Source organism: Lissotriton helveticus, chromosome 7, assembly GCF_964261635.1.
Source record: "Lissotriton helveticus chromosome 7, aLisHel1.1, whole genome shotgun sequence".
NCBI lineage: Eukaryota > Metazoa > Chordata > Amphibia > Caudata > Salamandridae > Lissotriton > Lissotriton helveticus.
This window is the reverse complement of record NC_136068.1, coordinates 203,270,517-203,298,240: the sequence shown is the minus strand read 5'-3', so window position 1 is coordinate 203,298,240 and position 27,724 is coordinate 203,270,517.

The following is a 27,724-nucleotide window of genomic DNA, read 5'->3' as shown; positions in this document are numbered from 1 at the left end:
TTTAAATTCCTTCTCAAAATGATACGACAATTTAAACACACATTCAGAGTCTTTTCAAAACCAGCAGTTTTAGATATAGTCTTCTCTAATGAATCCAATTTTGGTTTCAAATTTTCAGACAAAATAATTGTTGCTCCCATATGCTCTATTTTATCTATAGCTTCCAGTTTCACTATCTCTTCATTTTCTAACTTTAACATTTTGTTGTTGAACATGCACCATTCTTTCAGTGTTGGCATCAAACATATGCCAGATTTCTTCTCGTTAATTTTCTTAAAAATATTCTCTGGAAGAATGTTTTCATTTGGGTACAAATTTGAAATTAATCGTCCATGTAAAGCTTTTTTCCCATGCTGACTTACTTTTCCAATTCTTACATCTTGTAGAATATTTTTATAATCTTCATCCTTTGCCTGCCGCATATTTTGGAGTAGTTCTGCATATTTGAAATTTAACCATATATTAACGTTTACAATGCTTCCTAGGCACTTCCTGGTATCTTCATGCGTGACCATTTTAAACACTGGTTGTCCTTTCACTGGAGTCAACTGCAGTAGATCTCCAAAAACAATAATGTGTTTCCCTCCAAATAACACATCATACCCTGTTCTAAGAATTTCTTGCATTCTCAAATGCACAAAAGCAAGCATTAGATTTGAGACCATGCTTACTTCATCAATGATAAGAAGTTTCATTTTCTTCAGGACTCTCGAAACTTCGGGACACGCATCTCCAGATAGCTTGTGGTATTGCAATTTGTTATCATGCTCCACTGCCAGCATCAGTAAACGATGTAAAGTAATCCCTTTAATATTATGTGCTGCCAGCCCAGTTGGAGCGGTAACAACACAAGATAGCGGTGATTCAGTCCTTTTCTGCAGATTAGTTGCAATTGCTTTAATCTGAAAACTTTTTCCAGTTCCCGCTTCTCCACTCACATACAGTTGGACAGGCTTAAATGATGTACATGAGCACTCTTTTTTCTCATGACTGAATCCATGTTCAATCTGTTCTGTGACTTCGTCATATATCTGCTTCTGCTCAAGGTTTAGTTGTTTCACCAAATCTTCTAAGTTAACTACATCATCTTGAGCTTGTTCCATAGCTCTTTCCACCTCATCCATGGCTGTGGCAGCTTCATTTTGAATAATTGGTCCTCCTAGTGGATCCTGACTCAATGAAGTAGAACTCTGACTGTCTTGAGAACTGTCTCTAGCAATCTCTACAGCAATTGTGGCTTCTTGCTCTATCTCTTCATTCAACATTTGCAGATAATTTGTAAAAACAGGACATTCTATGGTATCCTTGGTTGCATTAAAAGAATCTTCGTAACAGAGAAAATCTCCAAGTAGTTGCTCTTCTGTACGCCATGGCTTAAAGAGTTGCAAAAGAGCTAAATAGTAAAATTCCCTTTTCTCTGGATTTTCGCAACTCAATTTTCGATGATTAATCAAATGGCCTTTTCTCTGCTTCACTAGACATCCTTCACACCCAATGACAGCATATATTCCATTATTGATATCTTCTCTGATGTTCCTCTTATAAATATATCTTTGCAGAACTTCATAGAGACAAGCGTTCTCAAGGTAAGGACTTCTATTTGGATAGTATGCATCCAACATGTTTGTCTTCAAAATATCTGTACTTTCTGGTTCTTTCTCCGCCAAATACTTTATTTCTTGTACAGGTTTCAAAACACGGTTTCGTGTTGCAGCAAGACCTAGACTCACCCAAATGATGGTTCTAGATTTGGCATATAGACTTGCTGATGACAATCGATCAGAACATTCATATGCTCCAATTTCTCGATGTGACAACATCTTCACTGTAACTGTATAATTTCTTGCTTAGACTCTTTTCATGTAAAATATCCTCCCACATTTCCTTCAGTTCAGTCTTTTCTTTTTTTGTGATGTAAGATGTCACATATCTAGCCACAGCAATAGAGTTGTCAGCAACAAACTGAATATCCATATTAGCATTCCACATGGACAAAATCACTGGGTTGTAGTCGTTGATGTACTTGGACTCTTCGTTTCTTTTTAAATTGTATGTATTTTTTGGTGATTTCCTCGTCACATTATGTCGCAGAGAAGACATCAAATTATTTACTCTTCCTTTAGAAATCACTGGTCGTGCTTTTGGCAAAGTTTCGGGTTATAAATTAAATCGTAGTAAAACACAGATTATTATAAATAATAAAATTATGATGCAAGATCCTCGAATAACTAATAAAGCAATCTATCTAGGCGTGAGTATTGATGCCAATATTCTAAACATAGTTGACGATAATCTTAACCCCCTCATAAATTGCACCAAGAAGGAATTACAGCGCCTACATAATCTACAGCTCACTATTGGGGGGAGAGTAAATGTTGTCAAAATGCTATTTTTCCCGAAGTTTCTCTATTTCTTTCGTACAATTAACCTAGAATTCTCCCAAACAGTTTTTAAGAATATAGATAATTTGTTTTCACGCTTTATATGGGGATATCACAAGCCACGGAGAGCTCTGAGGTGGGTTACATTACCTAGAGACCGGGGGGGTTGGGCATTACCAAACTTTAAACTATATTATTGGGCAACAGTATTGAGATACAGCACATATCTTTTAAAAGAAGATATAGACGTCCATAACATCCCCACCCCACAAGAACTTATTCTGGGAGATGGCTGTGCAGGCTGCTTATGGCGACATTTAAATGATGATTATTTTAAAAAGGTGAAATTCAAGACCATTTCTAACACTATTAAAATATGGGGGAATGTTAAAAAACTAGTAGGTTTAGGTCGGTTCTCTTTCTATACTCCTACAATACACAATTCAGATCTCCCCGAAATATTTCAAGATTTAGTATCGAACAGATGGGCTGAATTGGGGATAAAACAACTGGGGTGCTTTTTTTCTGTGAATGGTATAAAGCCGTTTGAAGAACTAAAAACCGAATTCAAACTTCCTAATAGAGATTTCTTCAAATACCTCCAAGTGCGGGATTTTATTTTAAAGAAAGGTGGTGGCCATATCAAATTTCAACCATGGCAAACTATGGACAAACTATTACCTATAAAAAACCCTAAAATCGGGGAGATATATTAAGGGCTTAATTTACTTATGTCAGACGATATAGAGAAACATACGATGGCATGGCAGAGTAGACTTGGCATTTCTCCACGAACCTCTTTGGAAGCTTTGGAGATGTCAATATCAACCTTAATGTCTATGAAACTCCAAGCGCAATTTTCTAAACATTTTTTTCACTCTATTATACCCCAGACAAACTAGCAAAATGGGGGAATGGAACCAGGACATATTGCCCGAGGTGTTCCCTGCCATTTGCAGATTCAACTCACATGTTTGCTGCTTGTCCTATATTAGGGAATACTATATCGATAATTTCTGACTTTCTTTCCAATGTCGCACATTGCCGTATAAACATATCAACCGAAGAAATTCTATTAGGTATATCTAACATCCCACGACCACACTCAATGCATGGGCTTATATTCGTTGCCATGGCTGTTTTCAGACTGTGCATTGCGTCAGCCTGGATAGATCCATTAGCACCATCATTTGTAGAATGGAGAACCAGGCTTCTCGCAACCTGCAACTTGGAAGTAGCAATTTACAGAAACAAAGGGAGGATAAAGAGGCGTAAAGGCATGATGATATGGGCACCTTTGCTCGATTGGATGCATGAGGAATGAACTGCTTGATTTGCTTAGGTCTTTTATTAAATTGTCTCTCATTCTATATTTATATATATATACATATATATATATATTTTTATTTTTATTTTTTTTATTCATTTATTTATTTTATTTTTTTTCTTTCTGAACAAATGTGTTTACCTCTCTCCATATCTGTTACAATCAATAAAATGTAAGATTTAGTTAACTGTTCTGCCGGGGTGGGGGGTGGGGGGGTGGGGGGTAATGATGTTTATTAAATTGAAATGCAAATAAAAACTGGTTAAAAAAAAAAAAGAAATCACTGGTCGTGGAAACGCGAAACGACATTTTGTATAGAACTTGTCCTTGTTTCTGAATTTTCGACGACAGTACTCTCCACAACGATGGGATTGAAAGCGTAAAACTTGTTGCCTTAAACTGTTTTCTTCAGTAGTTTTTGGAACAGCACATATTGAATACTCTTCAATGAAGCTCATCACTGTCTCATCGGAATCTGTTCCAAATTTGGGTGCATCTTTAATCCACAACCACATATGTATATGAGGAGCACCTCTCGCTTGATACTCCTTTCTCCAAAAGAAATCCAAAACCTCTCCAAGGGGAGGATTTTTTTTGTTGGTAATAAAAGACATCATAGCTTCAAATCTATGATTGAAATATCTGCATACATTCACTGGATCCAAAGAAGACAGTTCTCCAGCAGTTTTGAATTCTATATTTTGTATAATTGCATTTGCCTCTCGTAGAAATTGAAGTAAGTCGTCCCATGCATACTCAGCACAGCTAAAAGTGAGGAACCATGTAGGAGTTCCTAAGTTTCTTAGCATACATTTCAATTCCCCATGACGACGGTACCAATACTCATTTGTACCACGCTGACATGCCATGAGATTGATTAGATGAGATTCCAAAATATTATCTTGCAGATTGACTTTCTCCATAAAGTCCCTCACCGAAACATTTTGCAGATGTGCTCCACTTTTCAGTATATGGTTTACTGCATAAGAAAGCCCAGACAAGTCACTTTCATACAGTACATGAAACAAATATGGAATGCATTGATGAAACCATGGATCTTCAGCATATAATCTTAAAGTTCGATATTCAGATGCAGGAATTTGAAGTGGTCGATCGTCATATCGTCCACCTCGACCTGTTGGAAATAAATGTAGAAAACAACGAGCTTCCAAACTTTCTTCCCATACACTAATTGCTGCTTTCATTTGAAACAAGTCAATTGCATTCCCTATCACTTCTTTGGAATGCAAAGGATGAACAGTATAATGTTCATATATTTCTTCACTTCTAGACACATCAACTTTTTCAATTTGGCCAGCTGAAGAATCACTGTCTTCATCTGCAGCTGTTTCCTCTGCTCCAACACATACATGTTTGTAGTACTCATTGTTTTTGACCAAATACAACGTTGCCTTTTTGACTTTCCTAACATCCACTAAATCTTGCCAGATTTTTTTACTCTTTGTCGGAACCCCATTAACTAGAATAACCAGAGGTTCCTCTTCCACTTTCTCTACACCAATTGTATCAATATTTTTCTTGAAATCTAGAGGCAAATAAACAACTCTTCCCTTTAATCCTCTCTGTAAATCTGAAGGAGGCAATTTCCCTATTATAGGCTCCATGCGAACAATTGCCTGAAAAGGATGGACACATTGAATCAAAATAGACTCATATGTATTTAAATCCATCAATTCAGGAGGAATGTCTACCAACTCCAGATTATTATGAACAGCTCTAGCAGGCATTCTGTTTTGATTTAATTTATCATAACAATATTTACAAATACGCTGATCAGAACTCAAATCAAAAGAATTCTCCACCCACAAATAAGTGGCAAAATCCTTCCACTCATAATTATTCATCTTTTCGCTTTTTATGTATAAATCAACTAATCTAGTTTGATGCTTATAATGAGTTCGTCGACAACACACACAAGTAAAATTCGGCCTTTCACTTGATTTCACCTTAAACCTGGTAATTTCCTGGTCAAACTTTTCTGTACTTGAAATCTGTACATTGTCTTCCACATTACCTTGAATTTCTGTGTCAATTTCTACACTGCCCTCTTTATCACCAAAATAACAAATCTCAATTTCTTCACAAATCTTCTTCAAATCTAATTCAGTTCCATGCAAAAGAGCACTGTTTAATTCTTTAAGTTTAAGTGCTGGACTTTTTGCATAATACAACCTTCTCACTAATTTCCTCATTTCGTTATGATGCACTGCTAACATCCTAAAATGATGAAAAACACTCTGACAGACTTTTCTAGAAAGACAAGCCAGTGAATGCCCTTGCAAACCTGTGTTTTCTCTCACTCTACAAGGATCTAAGTCTTGCAACATCTTCATTTTCTGTTTTAGACTTTTCTTACCATATGTACGTAAGAAATTACAAAACAAATCGATTGATTCCTGTCGCACACTACAAATACTACTACACTTCCAAGTGTACACTGGACCCTTAGTACGTCTCCCTAAAACTTCATCAGTTAACACCTCTTCTGGTTCTCTAGGCACAAGTTTCTCTTTTTCAATCGTACAACCGTCTTTCACCTCATATGCTCGACCACTGGTGTCAACTGCATGCACTAAATCATTCTCCTGGAAGTAACTCTCCTCATTGAAAAATGGCTCACAACTTGAACTGTGCATCCATTCTCCAGAAAAAACTTTACAAAAATTAGTCCGATTAATTACTCTTTTCCATCTACTGTTTGATTTGAAAACATCAATTGTCTTGTTAAGTGTCCTAATTCTATTCATTATTAAAATAAATAATTTTTTCTTAACTTCAAAAGCCTGATCAACAATCTTCTCTACACTTTTCTTTTTCTTATAAAAAGCAGATCTCTGTTTACCTTTTTTAATATTTTGTAACAAATTTAAAACCACCCTATTGCGAAACATTCGTTTACGAATGTCCCTAAATTGGTTTTGCCTTCTATTCCTATACATATTATTCTCTCCTGCTCCAGTACTAACATTTTTGGGGGGCCTCTCCTTCCTTTCAAATTTGCTCTCTCCTTCTCTTTTTCTACATTCTGTCCAACATTTTTTTTTATCTACATATGTTCCGTAAGAAAGACTTAGTTGTCTTACCAGGAGCTTTTTTCCTGTTTTTTGAAGTATTTGTTGTAGAGGAGTACTGTAGTTCCGTTGCTGTTTTTGATTTTTTCTGCTTCGCATCTTTTCTTCTCCTCTGCCTTGAGGGCATATTTCCTTACTATTGAAATCTTGATTTCAATCTGTGGTAAAGAAAAAAATAACACATTATAGACCACTATTACCAAACAACAAAGCAATGACAATAAGCAAACGGTCTATTCAGGGTTACACATGAGGTGAGGCTTGTCCAGGGGTGCAGAGGAGGTGAGGTCTGTATTGAAAAGTGTAGTGGAAGAGAGATCTGTCTAGGGGTACAAAGGAGGTGAGGCCTGTGTCTAAGAGTGCAGTGGGGGATAGGCTTCATGAAGCCTAGTCCACTGCACTCTTAGACACAGGCCTCACCACCTATGCTTCCTAGGAAAGGCCTCTCTCCCACTACAGTCTTGAACACAGGCCTCACCTCCTCTGTACCTCTGGACATGCCTCACCTCATCTGCACAATCTACTTCCTAATCTGACATAACACAGGTGACATCATTGTGAAAGGTTGAAATATATTATTTTAATCATGCAGACACTATTTATTCCTTCTCAAAATACTAAAAGCCATTGATTTGCCCCAAAATCGTTTTTTAAATAACATTTTAGACACAGAGCACAGGTCCTATGTACAAGCATTCAGTGTCCATGAGTACAGTGGAGAGGACTAACCTCCTCTGACCCTTGGACAAGCCTTACCTCATCTGTGTCCTCTGGACAGGCCTCAATGTATTGAGTATAATTCATGGTAACTGGGTGCAGATGAGATGACGCATGTCCAGGGGTGTAAATAAGCTGAGGCTTGTCTAAGGATGCAGATCAGTTGAGGTCTATTCAGGGTTGCAGATGAGGTGACGATTGTCCAGAGGTGCAGAGGAGGTGAGGCCTGTATTGAAGAGTGTAGTGGAAGAGAAGTCTGTCCAGAGGTACAAAGAAGGTGAGGCCTGTGTCTAAGAGTGCAGTGGGGGATAGGCTTCATGAAGTCTAGTCCACTACACTCTTAGACACAGTCCTCACCACCTATGCTCCCCAGGAAAGGCCTCTCTCCCACTACAGTCTTGAACAAAGGCCTCACCTCCTTTGTACCTCTGGACATGCCTCACCTCATCTGCACAATCTACTTCCTAATCTGACATAACACAGGTGACATCATTGTGAAAGGTTCAAATATATTTATTTAATCATGCAGACACTATTTATTCCTTCTCAAAAATCTAAAAGCCATTGATTTTCCTCAAAATCGTTTTTCAAATCAACTTTAAGAAACACAGCACAGGTCCTATGTACAAGCATTCAATTCCACTACTGAAACCTCACTATTTCACAAAATACAAATCCTCTGTCTTGCAAATGTTGATACCAGGCAATATCTAAAAAAATGACACAAACCAACAGCAAAGATGCTCAATGTGCTTCCTAGTATGAGGTAACACAGGTGACATCATTGTAAAAGATTCAAATGTATTTCTTTAATCATGCAGACACTATTTATTCCTTCTCAAAAATGTAAAAGCCATTGATTTGCCCCGAAATCGTTTTTTCAATAACATTTTAGAAACAGAGCGCAGGTCCTATGTACAAGCATTCCATTTCACTACTGAAAACTCACTATTTTACAAAATACATTTCCTCTCTCGTGCAAACATTCCTACCAAGCATTACCCAAACAATGACACTAACCAACAGCAAAGAAGCTCAGTCTGCTTCCTAATCTGAGGTAACACAGTTGACATGATTGTGAAAGGTTCAAATATTTCTATGTAATCATGCACACACTATTTATTCCTTCTCAAAAATGTAAAAGCCATTGATTTGCCCCAAAATCGTTTTTTCAATAACATTTTAGAAACAGAGCGCAGGTCCTATGTACAAGCATTCCATTCCAGTACTGAAAACTCACTATTTTACAAAATACATTTCCTCTCTATTGCAAACATTCCTACCAAGCATTACCAAAAAAATGACACAAACCAACAGCAAAGAAGCTCAGTCTGCTTCCTAATCTGAGGTAACACAGGTGACATGATTGTGAAAGGTTCAAATATTTTTATGTACTCATGCACACACTATTTTTTCCTTCTAAAAAATGTAAAAGCCATTGATTTGCCCCAAAATCATTTTTTCAATAACATTTTAGAAACAGAACGCAGGTCCTATATACAAGCATTCCATTTCAGTACTGAAAACTCACTATTTTACAAAATACATTTCCTCTCTCTTGCAAACATTCCTACCAAGCATTACCCAAAAAATGACACAAACCAACAGCAAAGAAGCTCAGTCTGCTTCCTAATCTGAGGTAACACAGGTGACATGATTGTGAAAGGTTCAAATATTTTTATGTAATCATGCACACACTATTTATTCCTTCTCAAAAATGTAAAAGCCATTGATTTGCCCCAAAATCATTTTTTCAATAACATTTTAGAAACAGAACGCAGGTCCTATATACAAGCATTCCATTTCAGTACTGAAAACTCACTATTTTACAAAATACATTTCCTCTCTCTTGCAAACATTCCTACCAAGCATTACCAAAAAAATGACACAAACCAACAGCAATCTGCAGTCTGCTTCCTAATCTGAGGTAACACAGGTGACATGATTGTGAAAGGTTCAAATATTGATGACACTTTTTCCACAAACTGCCTTGGTATATTCCAATATATGCCAAAGACAGAAAGGGAAGTGGTCCAACCAATTTTGTCCACAATTTGAGAAAGCACGGAAACATGTGAATAAATCTGTTTCTGCTTACATGAGAGACTATGGAATGGGTTCAATATACAACAACAACTTGCGTTACAACATGCAAGATATCTACAGAGGAGATGGTGTGCACTTCTCAGATGAGGGGAATAGAATATTCCTTCTGAATTTAAGACTGTGCATTGGAACCTACTTGTAGGTACCTAAATCATCCACAGAACCCAAAAGCTCTTTTCAGGGCTACCCTACCTCTGATCACTCAAAATGATTACTTTTCTCTAACTTTTTTCACTGTTTGTCACCAAAGTACGCTCCCCGGTACGCTCCCCGGTGCGCATACCGGGCGCTCACCCCACGATTTTTTTTTAAAAATGGTTTTTTTGGGCCTATATGGGCCTAATAAGCACCCCTCAGAAAACCTAGGGGGTCAGGGGGTGTCTACCGTGCCCCCTTTTACCCATTCCCAACGTTGTTTGTCCTCCATCTTGTGTCTCAAATCTACTGAAACACAAGATGGAGGACTCCTGTAGCGCTGCCGGTACGCGTACCGGGTCGCGCACCGGTAAGCGCTCCCAAAAAATTTTAAACGTTAATTTACATAAAAAACACTGGAGAGACTTTCACCAAATATAGAATAGGCCCTACTACATACCAGTCCCTAGCATTTTCCCAAATTTGGTGGAATTCCATTGAGCCATTTGAGCTGTAGCCCTGTCTAAATATCCTGAGGTAAATTACATGACAAAAACACATATGAAGTGTTAGGATTTACAACCAATTAAAATGTTACTTTCATTTTCTACTTTTTTTTCCTGACATTTGATTGGTTATGTACATGAATATAAATGAAAAATGAGAGGGAAACACGGCCATTTTAACTACACCTACCTGAGGTACATCTTGAAAAAACTTTTTCCACTTTTCTTCATCACCTTTTAATAAGGTAAGTTGTTAATTTGTAAGGGGCACTTTAAGTTAATTTGTAAAAACGTTTTCTGATAGTTATTTACTGTCCCTCTGTTATAGTTATAGATTGAGATAGGCTTCTCTGTTATAGTTATGGATTGAGTTAGGCTTCTCTGGTATAATTATGAAATTACTTAGGCTTCTTCACATACACTTTTTTGATATTTCTACTTCCTGCCTGATACTATACACTGCCCAAAGATAACTTCACTGTTAAAAACTCAGAAGTACCTGTCTAAACTTAAACCCAACACTGCCCTAACTCTACTGATATATTTATTTTTAATGAAATTTACAGCAAGAAAATGGAAGGAGAAGCAAATATTTCTTTCGAAATAGTTCTTCAAAACAATCCTGAGGAAGACTTTGACTTTATGGATCAGTCTCTAGATGAAGAGTTAGTTAATTGTGTGGAAGAAATGGAATCATGGACTGAAAATGAGGACATTCCTGACGAAATAATGTTGGAAGTGTTATTAAATTTTGAAAAATCAGAGCAATACATTTTTATTTAATAATTAAAAATTGTTCGAGACATTATTAATTTTTATATGTAATTCATGAAATAGTACCAAAATGAATATAATATAAAGTGAGACTTATAGTATACTGTCCAACTTTTTTGTGTTACATAGTAAATTTGCTCATAGTTACTTCCTTTCTCCCACTATATTATCTCCAATGTGTATTTGACATCTCTTTTTCATCTCCTGCCTCCATGTTGTTTCTGCTTTCCTGACAGACTATGCTATGGATTCCATATACCACAATAAATTCTGTAACAACATGCAAGATATCTACAGAGGAGACGGTGTACATTGAATTTAAGACTCTGTATTGGTACCTACATGCTGGTACTTAAATCACCCACACAACACAACAACTCTATGCAAAGCTACCCTACCTCTAAGCACTTTAAATTATTATTTTACTGTTTCACTGGGTTTTCCCCTTGGTACGCTCCCCACATCAAACCTAGGGGTCAGGGGGTCTCTACCCTGCCCCCTTTTGGTCATTTCCCCCTTTGTTTTTGCCACCTCTTGTGTCTCGATCCTACCGAGACACAAGATGGCGGCCGCTCCGGACTGTTTGGAATGTTGAGAGACACCTGAAAGCCAATCAGCTTTCCGCGCGCGAACTCACGGTGCGCGCCGGGTGCGATCCCCGGTGCGCGTACTGGGGCGCGCTTATAGATATATATATTTTTTTGAACCTAAATTACTTAAAATCCACTGGAGCACATATCTTGAGACATAGCAAAGGCACATCGGGCTACCTGTCCCTACAATTTTGCCAAGTTTTGTGGAAATCCATTCAGCCGTTCGGGCTAAAAATGAGTCCAACCGCCCTATGGAAATTAACATGGGGAAAACACATTTTGGGACCCCCCTTTTATCTCGGCCCCCGCTTGACGAATCCCCCCATACTTTCAGGAAAGGAGCGGAGCACAGCGAGGAAAATTTGAGGAAAATTACAGGCAGATCCCTCAATCTGCGCCAAAGTTATTCCCAATAGAATGTTGCGGATTTCCTATGGAAAACAATCCTAACTATAACTATATATATCAACGCTCCATTGCCAGTCCCTCCAATTGAGCAGCACCCGAATGCATATTTGCCTCTCCTCCTCCATTTTGCTGCACCTATTTTTGTTGTCCTTAGGACTCTGGGCACTTTGCCACTGCTAAACAGTGCTAAAGTGCTTGTGCTCTCTCCCAAAAACATGTTAGATTTGCTTACACCCAATAGGCATATTTAATTTACTTGTAAGTTTCTAAAAAATGTGTACTACATGTACCCAGGGCCTGGAAATTAAATGCTATGTGTGTGCCTGCAGCACTGATGGTGCCACCCACTTAAGTAGCCCTTTAAACATGTCTCAGGTCTGCCATTGCAGCCTGCGTGTGTGTGGTTTTAAACTGCAGTATCGACCTGTCAAAGTAAATCTTTTGCCAGGCCCAAACATTCCTTTTTATACATATTGATCAATTTCTGGACAACCCCAAAGGTTATTTAAAAAGTTAGACATATACTTTTAGGTTTTATATGTCCTGGTCGAGAAAGACACTTTAAATTTGGTTTTCAATTTTGCAAGGCCTATCTCTCCCTTAGGATAACATTGGATCTGGCTTATCACATTATATAAGTATCATTTCTAAATGGGGCTCAATGACCAGTTCACGTTTGGTGTCTTTGAGATTATGGTGAAAAGCCCTATTTAGTGGTGAAGTCAGACTTTTTCATCACAATTTTAAAATTGCCACTTTTAAATATTGGCAATTTTTTGTCCTTTTGTCCCTATCTTGCTCCGGGACCCAGATGCAGCGAGTTACTGGCACCCAAAGAGGTGCCTCTCAGGTCTTGGACCCTTGGTGTAGCTGACTGACTCTTTAAATGAAGCTTTTGGGCTCTTTGCAAATGGGCCCCTTCGCACTAGGACCAGGCCACTAGCACTGAAATTTAGCGCTAACAACCACCAGCCCGTGCCTTCACACAGAAAGCATTGATACCCCACGGAGGACCACCAGAGCAAAGCCTGGCCTATACTCGTGTCACGCCAACCACAGCCTGTGATGCTCTCCTTGCTCCCTGCAAACCTCTCCAATGCGTGTGGGACTCAGCGCAAAACTCGAGATGGTAAAACTTCAGCTGGACTAATCTGGGACTGTATCCGACCGTGCTCCATTTTGGTTAGCCTAAACCTTTGACTTTGACCTGGTCCAGGGTTACCAGATAGTCGTGGTTAGTGCTTTATGCTTTTAGGCACTATTTTACAGTTTATGGCGTAAAAATTAATCACTCTGGTTCTTCTGATCGAAGTATTGGCATTTTGGTCTTGTTTTATTTATTAAATTCTTTTATATTTTTTAACCTGGTGTGGGATACTTTTTGTGTAGTATTTTCACTGTTTTACAGTTTGAAGTGTTGCATACATTTTAGACATTGCCTCTAAGTTAAGCCTGACTGCTCTGTGCCAAGCTACCAGGGATTTGGCACAGGTTAATTTGGGGTTTACGTGTGCCTCACCCTTACTAAGATTGTGGTTGCTGCTTGACCAGGACTCACACCCCAGTCATCCAGCAACCTAATTTCTAACAAATACATTTGTGTAATCAATCTAAAAGATAGTAAGTACTCTAATCAAGAAAGATGGTCTCAAAAAGGGCATCATTTGCAGGTGATGCAAGAAAATGCAAAAAATAATTCATTTAGTGGTGGATGCACATGTATATGAATTTGTGTTTATCTGGAGGAAAGCCTTTTGAATAATGGAATTGCATGGATGATGTGTTTTACAGCAGAAATCAAATTGGTTTGAATGGCATAAAACAGGGAAAGCTGATCAATTAGCAAGTTAGAGAAAAACAACTAAATATGTGGAGATTTTATTTAAGATAGCACACTTTGTTAATGATGCGCGCGTGTTCTGGATGATCACACTCTGCCAGTTATCTATCCGCAGCTATCACACTACACAGTGTAACTGATGTTAATTGGTGTCTACTGTCATTTCAGTGTGGGCTACTTTGAATGCAATTCATTTTAAATTCTGCTAGCCGCTGGAAACTGTCTGAAATGTTAAACTATATATAAAACAGTAAATATGTTTTGCTTAAATTAAAACAATACCAAAACACGTTTGAAAAATAATCAAATATACTTCTTAAAGCACACTTTGAATACTTAACTGGGATAACAATGGGGTGCAGCACTGGGAAGGAAAATGTGTGGATTTTATAGACTCAGCAATAAATATTACTTTCCTTTATGTATGTGTAAAGTTGACTACACAGGAAATTGTAGTTAAAGTGTAGTTTATTCATAGAAACACAGGAGCAAGGTAGGGAACATCCTACACAGGTCTTCTTCCTCAGCAACTGCTCCTGTTGCTAGGAAGGGATCTAGGTTACAATAGAATCTAAAGAGACAATTCTAAAAGCCTTAAAGAAACAACATAACAGTATGTTTATTTCATAGTTGTGTGGTGTTGTCTGAAGAGCAACGCAGCTTTTGTGTTGAGTTATTGAATAACGTGATGCCTATTCGAAAGCAATGCATGGATAAATATCTATTTCCTTTTTTATGTTTATTGGATACCTGTGGGATACCGTCTGCCCAGCTGCTCAATAGCGCACACACCCTTGGTGACAAGTATTTGAATGAAGTGATGATTATGAAGGAGCATTGGCTTGCAAAATGTTTCTTTCCTATACTTCTGTTTATTTGATAGCTGCGTGATAAAGCTCGAAATCTGTTAAAAGGATATACTGACACTGGATAGAAGATATAAAAGGTTTAATGGTAGTAACATCACCAACAGCTCTTCAAGGTACATCTAACTGCTCCAGACTCCAAAGCTCCAATCTCTTGGAATGACAAGCAGTGGAACTTACTGAGGTGGAATAGGAACACTACTATGTCATAACATGAGGAAGAGAAACAAGCATATGTACATTACAACACATCCCCATTACTATAGAATTAAACAAGTTAATAAAATCAAAGAACTAAATAACTTGAAGTGTCTAGAATAAGTATTTGAAAAAGAAGTATCATTACAATTCATTTTATACATAGTCATTGAAACGAGCAGGAGCACGGTGAGTTCTCTGTGGAAACTTTCTAGGAGAAGGAGTATCATGAACCATGGGAGGGATACAAGGAGATGAAGGATCCACCAGAGAAGATGAGGGAGAATTACCAGGGGAAAACTTAACTAGCCTAGACATGCTCCATTTACAACCATTTTGCAATGTTACAACATTGTTGTGAATCTTGGTAATTTTAAAAGGACCCATAAATTCGGAAGAACCTTTTCTAGAAAATCTGGGTTTTTTCACTAGAACCCAATCTCCCACATTCCACAACACTGGTTTGGTAGAATTCTTTAAGTCATAGCGCTCTTTGTATTTCTGTTGGTAAGAAAGAATCCTTTCACTCACACTTCCCCTATCCAAGGAAGGAGAAGATTGAAGGGGAAGCCATGTCGGATTCAATTTAGAAGAGGCTTGTCTACCACGTAGTAGAGAGAAAGGTGAAGACTTGGAAATGTAATTGACGGTGGTACGATGTGCCCACCAGGTGTCACGCAAAACATCTTTGAGAGAACACTTCATTTCAATAGCTCTTTGCACACAACCTTTGACCACACGATTCATTCGTTCAGCAAGGCCATTAGCCTGGGGCGAATAGAGTGCGGTTTTAAGGTGGGAGACGTTGTGGTCATTTAAGAAAAATTCCATATCATTGGAAATGAACTGGACACCATTGTCCGTAATGATGCATTTCGGAATACCTTCAGAGGCAAACTCATCACGTAAGAATTCAATGACCACTTTAGAAGTGACTGAAGGAACACATTTCGTGGAAACCCATTTCGACATGTAGTCAACAAGTAAAATGACAAATCTTTCGGAGGGAGTAAGAAGATCAAAAGGTCCCATGATATCTAAACCTAGTTTGGACCAGGGTTGGTCAGGGACCGACACAGGAGAAAGGGGAGCTTTACTTATCGGTTTGGACTTGTCGTTAGTGGCACACTGATAACAATCTTTTACGACAAGTTCAACATCACTGTCCATGTTAGGCCACCAATACCTTTCTCTCAGGCGAGATTTAGTAAAACTTCTGCCCATGTGTCCATCATGGGCAAGATTGATGAGTTTTGAACGCAACACAACAGGAGGGATCAATCTATCACCTCGCATAAGAATGTCATCAATGATGGTGAGTTCATGTTTAACTGACCAAAAAGGCAACAGATCATTAGAGATGTCTCTGCTGTTGCTAGGCCAGCCTTTAACTAACAGATCCTTGACTAAAGGTAAAACTGTGTCATTGGATTGAGCGACTACCCAATCATCCAGAGAAACCGTACTCTCACAAACCCAAGCCACTTTGACTGCACCTAAATCTAAATCTTCATCTAATTTCTGCAATGGTAAACGTGAGAGGCAGTCGGCAGTCTTATTCAATGAACCAGGAATATATTGTACAGTGAAGTTAAATTCTTCTAATCCTTCACTCCAACGTTTTAGCCTGGGAGTTAGTCTTTCGCTTTCCATACATGAAAAAACTTGAATTAAGGGTTTGTGGTCAGATTTTACCACAAAAGGAATGCCCCACAAATAGAATTTAAAATGTTTGATGGCCCAAACTACAGCAAGAGCTTCCCTTTCAATACAAGAGTAATGTTGTTCAGCCTTTTTTAGAGCTCTGGAGGCAAATGCCACAACTCTTTCATTGCCTTTTTCAAACTGAGAAAGTACTGCTCCCAATCCAGAAAGACAAGCATCAGTAGAAAGAATGGTCTTTTTCCTGGTATCAAAGTGACCTAAACTAGGTAACTGACTGATGGTATTCTTCACAACCGTGAAAGCATTATTGCAATCAACACTCCAATCAAAATGAACACCTTTTTTAAGAAGACTCCTGATGGGTTCAACAATACATGCAAAATTTTTGATAAATTTGGAATAAAATTCAGCTAAACCAAGAAATGACCTAACTTGGTCTTTATCAGTAGGGGTGGGAGCCTCAGCTATACTTTTGGCTAATTCAAGTTTGGGTTGTATACCTTCTCCAGAGATCACATGGCCAAGGTAAGTAACAGAAGTTACACCAATCCTGCATTTGGCCTTATTAACTGTTAAACCTTTCTCAGCCAACTTGACTAGAACTGTTCTCAGAACTTCTTCATGTTCTTTATTATTTTTGCCAAAAACCAAGATGTCATCTTGAAAAAATATGACATTAGTGACATCTCCTACTATCATCTTCATAATTCTCTGAAAGCAGGCAGCAGCAGATGCCAACCCAAAGGGCATCCTAACAAAACGATAAGCACCTAGGGGGGTAACAAACGAGGTGAGATGCTTGGAATCTTCATGAAGTGGAACCTGGTGGTATGCTGAGGACAAGTCAAGAACAGAGAATATCTTAGCCCCAGCAAGCATAGTTATGGATTCAGGGATATTGGGTAGGGGTTGTCGGTCTACCCAAATGCACCTGTTCAAACCTCTGAGGTCCACACACATGCGAATGTTCTTCCCACCATCCTTGGGTGCCAAAACTACTGGGGCCAACCACTCTGAAGATTCAATTTCCTCAATAACATTCAATTCTATGAGTCTGGCAAGTTCTAATTTGAGGGGAGCAAGCATCATGTTGGGAACTTTTCTAACTTTGAACACACACGGAACAGCATTTTTCTTTAAAATAATACGGTGCTGAAAACCCTTCAATAAACCCAATTTGTCAGAGAAAACATGTGGAAAATCATCGAAGAAGATGTTGGAAATTGAGATTTGGTCAATCAACATGACTTGGTCTGTGGGTTTAAGTGCATTGGGATTGAGGATAATTCCCAAATCTCTCTGATGTCTCCAGCCTAAAAGATTGTCTCCTCTATAGGCAACATAAATTTTTCCTACAGTTTCACGACCTTTGAAATGGATCCTCATGACAGTGTAGCCAGAGACTTGAATATGAGAACCATTGTAGCTTACTGCATTAATGTCGGGTTTGTACAAGTCAATTTTGGGAAAAACTTTGTTCCAGTTATCATTTCCAATTAGTGTAAAGGGGGAACCAGAGTCAGCTAAAAGAATAAAGTCTTGGCCACCAATAATCACATTACATTCAGGCATGACAATAGGGTCAGCATCAATACTACCATCACTTGTAACACTGGAAACAACAAGACGAGGAGAGTCTGAGGAAGGTAAAGAACATTCAACAGAGTGTACTTTGGTGGAAGATTTACAAACTCTGGCATAATGTCCCTTTATACCACATTTAATGCAAGTGGAGGATTTAGCATAACAGTTAGGAAAGGAAGAAGAGTGATTAGGACTGCCACATCTATAGCATTTGATTTTAGAGCGATCAAAATTAGGTTTTGATTTGGTGCTATGCATGACTTTACAAATAGCATCTTCAGAATCAGTAGGTTGAGCAATTTGATGGATGCCACTGGATGAAGCAGAACCATCAGGTAAAACTTTATGTTCTTTCATCTCTTTGGCCCAACCAGAAGTATTCTCAATACCTTCAACAATAGCCAAGGCTTCTCTGAGAGAAGGATTTTTGGAGAGGAGTTTCTCCTGCACTCTGGGATTATTTGTGCATCTGACCAATTGGTCACGAATCAAGGAATCAGTGAGTTCACCAAACTCACAAGTACGAGCCAATGTTTTTAACGAGGCAACGTACAAACCAACTTTTTCTTTAGGTTCCTGTACTCTAGCAAAAAACTTATGACGTTCTAATACTACATTAATTCTGGGACCGAAATAGTCTTCTAGCATTTTTAAAGACATATGGAAAACATCTGTAGGGGAATCACCAGAACCATCATTGATTGGAATTTCGTCAATACTGTCATATATATTGCGACCTTCTACACCAAGGTTATGTAGCAATATAGCTTGTTTTCTGACAGCAGAGAATTTTTCACCTCCTATAGCTAAAAGATAAGAATCAAAAAGATTTTTCCATCTTTTCCATGGGAGAATAGGTTCACCTTTTTCACACAAGAAAGCGGGAGGTTGGGTCATGGAGGAAGAAGAAGCCATTGTGTGTAGAAGAAATTACAATAAAATTAAATTTTAACACTACAGTAGAATTAAATATACGTGTGTATCATAGAAGATAAACAGCTAAAAGTTAATGTGTGTGTATCACAGAAAGTACACAGTTAAAAGTCAATGTGTGTGTACCACAGGAGATACACAGTTAAAAGTCAATGTGTGTGTATCACAGAAGGTACACCATCAAATTCAAGTAAAATTGCCAAAAACCTGAATGGAAGGTAAATCAGGTCAAATGTCGCTGGAAGACTGAGGGTGGCAGCGCTGAATGAGGCAGGGAGTTGAAGGAGTCGATCGTTAGCGAAAACGTATTAATTTTCCTTTACTTGGTTGCTAGGTAACCACAGCCAAAGCAACAAGTCATTAAAGATGGCGGCACGTCACGTATGCGCGGTGACGTCACACGCGTTTGTCAGTGCGCAATGCAAGCTGGGAGTTGGGTGACGTAGCTCTGCCGAGGAGCGATGCGTAGTCGCGAATGCCAGCAGCACTCCAGCGTCGATGATGGCCGAACAGAGAGAACGAGGGAACTCTCGAGGTAGTGGCTGGAGCGCGGAGAATGGCAGGTAAGGCGGTTTGAACTTGAAGATAAACAGGTTACACGGAGATCGCTTTTGAGCAGGATAAACAGGGAAATAGCGCTGAAATGAACCAGGGGAAAACAGGAAACTTCCCTTAAGTCGAAATTTAAAATCCTGAGGCAATAGGTGCGTAGAGAATAAATCCAAGGTGATAATCCAGGAAGTGTACGATGAAAAATCCAAGTATGAAAGATAAATCCATAAAAGTCAAATCCAGGGTTGAGAAAATCCAATATTTTGAGAAATAAAATCCACAAAGTCACAGAGAGAAAGCAGGGTAAGGCGAAGTCAGGATTAAAAATCCACAAAATTCCAAATCCAAAGTAGTGGGTTCAGGGTTGAGTGGTGATGTAGCTTGTCCCTTCCAAGCAGCCAACGTCGCCAGTGTTAAAAGGATATACTGACACTGGATAGAAGATATAAAAGGTTTAATGGTAGTAACATCACCAACAGCTCTTCAAGGTACATCTAACTGCTCCAGACTCCAAAGCTCCAATCTCTTGGAATGACAAGCAGTGGAACTTACTGAGGTGGAATAGGAACACTACTATGTCATAACATGAGGAAGAGAAACAAGCATATGTACATTACAACAAAATCCTACTCAGTGGACCATATAGCTCGGTGTCTAGTTATTGAAACAAGCATTTGCAATGCAATAGTCCTCGTATTAATAAATCGTAAGCTATTGGCGTTGTAAATGCTAAAGTTAGTTCTTTTATTTTTTGGGTTAAAAAATATCCCAACAGAGGGGTGAAAACCCCAAACCGGTGCTAGGATGCTTGTTTCTGGTCCAGGAAGGACCTGGCATGGCAGTTCGGGCTGGACTGTTCCCACAAGGCACAGGGTGAAGACTGATTTGCATATGACCAGGTCTAAACTGTGGTGGCATGGTAAGCAAAAGAATGATGGATTTAACCCAGATCTCTTGCCTGGGGGGTGAATGTTTGATTTGTACTGCATTCCATCCATCAATTGTGTGTCTTTTACTTATTGAAGCAAGCATTTGCAATGCAATAGGCCTTGCATTAATAAACTTTAAGCTATTGGCGTTGCAAATGCTAATGTTAGTTATTTTATTGTTCAGGCTAAAAAATATCCGAACAGTAGCATAAGTACTAAAAGATATTCCACGAATCAAGGAAAAGATGCAGTACCACAGTCTGTTACTAGTTGTCCCTGTGGAGCAGTGGCGGCTCGCCGAGGGAGTGCTGAGGGTCAGTGGGGTGGGGCGGGGAGGGGCAAGGTGAGAGGGTAGTAGAACACAAACGCAAAGACCTGTTCATCCAAGGCTCCTCTTCTTGAGGGTATTCATATAAGTGGAGGCAGGGGTACATTACTCTTTTTCCCTACTACTCCTCACTTTTATCAGAGGTAGTGTCCTTCCACTTTGCTGCCTGAATTTTATAAAACACCACATGAGGTGAGGTAGGGAAAAAGAGTGATGGAACCCCGGCCTCCACTTATATGAATACCCACAAGAAGAGGAGACTTGGATGAACAGGTCTTTGCGTTTGTGTTGTACATTGAGAGGAGGGCGACCTGTTTATTTCTTTCCCTCTATAGCTCCTTATTGATAGAGTGGGAGCTGGGTAGTAGAGTTTGACATGCGACTGACAGGAGTACGGTACGTAATGAAATAAATGTAAAAAAGTACCTTGCGCGCGCTGTGCCGCGGAGGTGGCGATGCAGCGCGTGCAAGGCAAATTGTTTTATTTGTTTCATTACTTATCTTACTCCTGTCCGTCGTATGTCGGACTCTACTACCCCCGACCCTGCCCATCTCCCGCCCCACCGCACTCCCTCGGCGAGCCACCACTGCGGTGAAGTTGTAAAGGTACCTCTATAAGCCACATAAGATACTGCACCCTCATGCAATTATAAAGAGAAAGATTGCAGCTCATCATGGAAGTGACATATATGTTAGCTTGAGTTTTAAAAATGCACCACTGTTTATTTAAATGGTGCCTTTTTAAAACGCAAGTTAGCAAAAATCTCAATTCCAATAACAAACAAATGGAAATGTATACTCAGTTGAAATGTGTCTATTTATAATTGCATTAAGGGTGCAGTATCTTACCTGGCTAAATACAGGTCCCTTTACAACTGCACAGGGACACTTAGTAACAGCCTGTGGTACTGCACCCTTTCCTTGCATTGTGGATTTTTTTTTTATTTATTACTTATGCTACTGCTGGGATATTGTTTAATAAAAAAAAGAAACATCATTTGCAACGCTAATAGCTCAATGTTTCAATAATGCTAGACCTATTGCTTTAAAAAGGCTTTTTACATTTTTTTTATTGATTTTCCTGCAAACAGAGAGAAAGAGGGGAGCAGGCGAGCCCTGATAAACATAGGCATCATATCAGGAGTGCTTAATAATCTATTGCAGGGACACTCAGGCAGCTGCACCTTGCAGCAATGGTTCCTGAACATGGCGCAGAATGCTTCCCATTGACTCTAAATTTGGATTAAGCCTGAAGCCCTGCTGAAGCACTGCTGCCAAAGACTTTGTCAGTGTTGAGGTGCTGAGCAAACCAAAAGAGAGCAGACATGAGCACAAGTGCCAAGAAACTCCTCTGTAGTCTTCACCCTAGACAAGATTCGGGATGTCTAAGATCAAACAGCATGTGTGGAGAAGTCGAGGGGTGATTATGCCTGGTGATCACCTAGCTTCCTTTGTCAATCTGTGCTTGCTTTCTTCACCTTAACCCGTTCCGTGCTCATGACGAGCTCAGCTCGTCATAAAGGCATGGTCGCGCTGTGCTCATGACGAGCTGAGCTCGTCATGACCGTTGCGCCGCACACACGCGGGGATAATTCCCCTGCTGTGCTGGGCGTTCTATTGGAATGGGCGTGGTCATGGCACAGAGCCACGGTGCTGCATGACGAGCCGAGCTCAGCAGGGGAATGAGTCCCGCAGAGAAGGCGCTAATAAGGCCCCCAGCACACCTTTTTCTCAGCAGCCACCGGCAGCAGTCCTGGTAGCATGTAAGCAGCCCCTTACCCTCTCATTGACTCAAGTAGCAGCAAGAAGAGTTCTGAATCTAACTTGCGGGTCTCCTGTCCTACTGAACAGAGGCCCAAAGCCCGGCTGGCTTGGGATCGAGCCAAATCTAGTCTTGTGTGGTCCGTGTGTCTCCACTCTTTACCAGCGGACACACATTTCACACCAGTCAGCTGCCCTCAGTAATAAGATCAGTCCTCCAGTGGAAGTGGTGCAGCTGACCTACTGTCACAAGCAACTTTTAATCACCAGAGATTCAAGTTTCGAAATATCAATAATTCCTAACCCCAAACTGGGAGGCAAATCGTGGTTTTCCAGTCCTATTGCCCTTTACCATAAACAACAAGACTCTTTCACAGTAGGCATGTTTTCTCTCCCCACGGTTTGCATAATTGATAGTGTGTTTAGTGTAATTTACCTACAGATCACTATGAGCTAGTGGGTGGTAACAGCACATAAAAACAGTTTTTGGCAGGAGGATTTTGATTATCTATGGCTTTCAAATAATTATATCAGTGGAGAATTTATGATCAACTAGAAATCGCAAATCATGTACATTCTGTACAACATAGGTCCCAGTGTTGCAAATGTATTAAAGTATGTGATTTGTATTGCTTGGTTTCTATCTTAGGGAATTATTAAACTGTTCTTTTAATACATAATAAGAATCTTGTCTGCACATTCTATGTTTAAGTGGGACACCTAGTAACAACCTGTGGCACTGCAGCCTTTCCGGAAGAACTGATATTTAATTTCCCCTAGCGAGTGGCATTAGGAAGAAGCACAAGTATTTCTTTCTTTATTATCGGAATTTGGAGAAAAAATCTTACTGTAAAAACAAAAAAGCATAAACAAATTATCACAAATGATCTAACTCGTTCCTAAAAACACTTGGCACTGAAATTTAAATATTACTTAAAGACATGGTGCAGTACCACAGGTTGTTACTAGGTGTCCCTAGTAACAGCCACTGTTACTGCATCTTTTTTCTTAAGACCTGATATTTAAATCCCATTACCCAGTGGCTTTAGAAAGAAGCACAATCGTGTCTTCCTTCATTAAGTGGAGTTTTTTTTCTAATCCTGAAGGTTACAAAAGCCAAAATAAAAGGCAAATACTTGCACTTTTTCCTAAAGCCATTGGTAATGGAAATTAAATATTAGGGCTTAAGAAAAGGGCACAGTATCATGGACACCTAGTAACAGCCTGTGGTGCTGCACCCTTTCCTTAAGCACTAATAGAGGAATCCCATTACCGAGTGGCTTTTAAGAAGAAGCACAAGCATGTCTTCCTTTATTAAGTTAAATTTTTTTCTTATTGCAAGTGCTCGTTCCTAAAGCCGCTGCGTAATGGAATTCCTTTATTAGTGCTTAGGGAAGGGTGCAGTACCACAGGTTGTTACTAGGTGTCCCAGGGTCACTAAGTAACAGCCTGTGGTACGGCGCCCTTTTCATAAGCCCTAATATTTAAATTCCATTACCCAGTGGCTTTACGAAAGAGTTCAATCATGTTTCACATTTTATTTTTAAGCTTTTGGAGCCTTTGCGGTATGCTGCACTTTAACTTTATAAGTTTAAAGTGAAAGTGTGCAAAGCTGTCAATGTTCGAAAAAGCAAAAAAGTAGATATTAAAGCATTTCGGCCAACATTTTAAAAGGCATTGCTGACAATAATGTAAAGGTGGTGGTGACAGCCTGAGTTCTGCCATAATTGTGTGCTTTAAAGTGCGTGGCAAGCAGCGATAAAGTCTTTGTGTTGGCAAGGCATGTAAATAAGTAGATAAAGCGGATTGGCTTTAAAGTACTTGGCAAGCAGTGCCGTGTAGCGGGGCGAGAAGTCCACAGACTGGAGGGAGACAGGGAAGAAAATAGTGCTTGGAGTAAAGGGGCCAGTAGCCATGGAAGGATACAAATGAGGACATGGCTGTCATGAGGAGGGACTAACAAGCCTTAAAACCAATCGGAAGGCTGCATTTAGGACCTAAGCCAATGAAAAAGATGGGCGGAGAGTGGGCTGAGTTTCCACAAACTTCCACACTATACTAAATACTGCACACCTCGCAAAGTGAGCAGGGCATGCGCTGCAACGCTAGGCTCGACCTAAAAACTGGATGGTTATGAATGACGCAACAATGCCTGGATGAATATCTCTTTCCTTTATTTCTGTTGATGTGATAGCCATGTGGTATTGTCTGAAAAGCAGTTCAATAGAGTATATAAGTCAGTGTCTAGTTATTGAAAAAAGTGGATGACTATGAGAGAGCAAAGCCTAGCTAAATATATCTGTTCTATATTTGTGTGTATTCGAAAGCAGTGTGATATGGTCTGGAAAGAAGTTCAGTAGGGCATATATCTTTGATGTTGTAATTTTGATTAGAAAATTGGAATGTAGAGCGCTCCATGGAAGACCTTGGGCTGCTCTGGGCTTCTAATGGCTGAAGGAAGCCTGGAGCATAAATATTTGATATTTGTTCACAGCTGTTGCTGTGAAAAAAGGACTCAAAGAGGCTGGGTGGATTTCAACCCCCTTCGGGCCCCCTGAGGCCTTTGTTTTACCAATTAGAACATTGTGCCTTCTAGGGCGGAATGTTTTAATAGCCTTAGAACCCTTCGTAACCGAGCTCTACCACCCATTAAAGGCCTACTCCCTTGTTAAAGGCCCTCGGCTTCTGCTCGAACCTTTAGCAAGGGAGAGGGGCTTTAATGGCCGGTAGATCCCGGTACTTCAGGCTCTAAGGCTATACTATAAGATTAGACTGTTGAGAGCTCGATTGAAGACAATGGAGTAGCTTTGGGCTTCTAATGGCTGGTATAAGCCTGAAGCTCCATTATTCCAATGTTTGTCTTCATATTTATCCCTTTTAAATTAAGAACAATCTACCCTTAGTGGGTGAAATGTTCTAATAGCCTTTTATCCCTTCTGCCTTGGGTCATACCAGTTGTCATACCAGTTGTTAAAAACCCTCTCCCTCATTATAGGCTCTCAACTGTGGCTTATCACTGAAGTTCAGGGCCTTTACCAAACAGTGTAGCCCTCGCCAGCGGGCTATAAGGCTATACTAAAGTGGAAGACTATGACACACTGCTGCCTGGATAAATAACTGGATAAATAACTCTTTCCTTTATTTATGTTTATGCAAGAGCCACAATGTGATATAGGAAGAGGGAGCTTTAATCTAGGGCCAGGTCCCAAGGAGGGTCAACAAACAGGAGTCTCCGCGACTGCACCGGTATCAACGGCACCACCGGCATCAGTACCTCCACTAGGAAAGGCTTCCAGCCCAGACAATCCTAAGGCTGATAGGCCTAGTCCCAGCGCCATAAAGATAACAACTGGGCCAGCTGGGAACAGAGACATAAGAGAATTTATGCGCCCTACGGGACCCACACTTAATAACCTTAGAGGGGCTGCGAGCCCCCATCCACTCCATGCTCGGGAAAAATCCCCAGATCCATCAATACGTTAATAAACGTTGGAAAAACATCAAGCCCCGCCTTACCTTGGTGGCCAGCCATTCCACTTTCGCCTAAAATAACTACTCTTCAAGGGGGCAGACTACCCGAAACATTGACACCAAACATGGATTCAATAATGTATATCCACACAAGTCCAACCAGCTCAGCCCCTCAACAGCTGGAGGATTCTAAACCAAGTCCTGCAATAAACGGAATCATCGGGGTCTAGAAGCCAATGGAGCCAAAACACCCATAATTAGTGATATATCACAAACTCAGACCATGAATTCGTCAAAGCCCTGTGGCCCGGCACAAGACAAAGATGCGTTGCTTCTTAGCCCCGGGAGTGGAGGAGCGGACAAGGACAAGAAGCCACCATTAATTGCAAATCACTTAACACTAATCAACGAGGCTCTTATCTCAATGGCAAATGCGGCAATAATGCATGCAGACAAACTCGATGCTCAAATTAACATTTTACAAACAGTTGCGGGGCTGATCTCTGGGATAGACTCTAAACTGGACCACCTGAACTCGTTAATACAGAGAGCCCAGGCTAACACGATCTTAAAATCCAAACCATACTGCTCAACTTAGAAAAATTACCAGACATAATGAACACGCTAATTGATGACCTTAAGAACGAAGTCAGCAGGCACCGGATTAAATCATCCGCACAGCAAAACAATAACGTGTCATGTAATATTAAAGTCTTACAAACCAGTGACACAGAACCCTCGCATGACGTGAAAAGCTCGGGCACTGAGCCTCCAACTACGGTCGATGAGACCGGAAAAAAACTTTGCTCCATCCGTGACAATAATCATGAATATCATAACACCCTAAAGCTGGTAAGCCCAGACACCCATCACCTCTCCCGAAAAAACAAGAAAAAACTAGAAAAGCTCAACAATCAGAGAAAAAACAAATCTCTCACCAACGGTTCCATCCGGCAATGGTTGTTGCCCGAAAACCAGATGCCCACCGCTCCAATTGACGCCCAACACGTGACCAGCATTTCAAGTACTACTAAAACAACAGGTAAAAACCCGGTATGCTCAGAAGCCTCACGTGAAATGAACCCTGTAATCAACCTGAGCATAGCGGATCACTCCGCTGCCCGTCAGTTAGCCTCTTCGGCCACGAGTGAACAAAAACATGCCCTTGATCCGCAAGGACAACAAATCGGGGACGGAACTCAGGACCGACAAAGAGATCGCAAAGCTAACCTAAAAAGCCCTCAGCGTTGTAAACAATCGAACATAAGAACGAGTGGAATGACCCAAGTTATCCAAAAAACAAATACCTCGATTACTATGTCAGCTCAAGCCCACAGGGTACCTCAAGGCAACTTCGAGTCTAACTTTGAGCCCACTGAGAATTGGGACTCAAACCTCAGGCCATCTAGACCACCCCCTGAGACGATAGTACAGCAGACAACAGCCTTATCAAATCGTGGTCAAGTTTGCGCGAACACCACGGCACATGCAACTTCTATCCCCTTCCATTCACATTCCGACCCTTATAAACCATCTGGATCGAAAAATACTGCTGTAC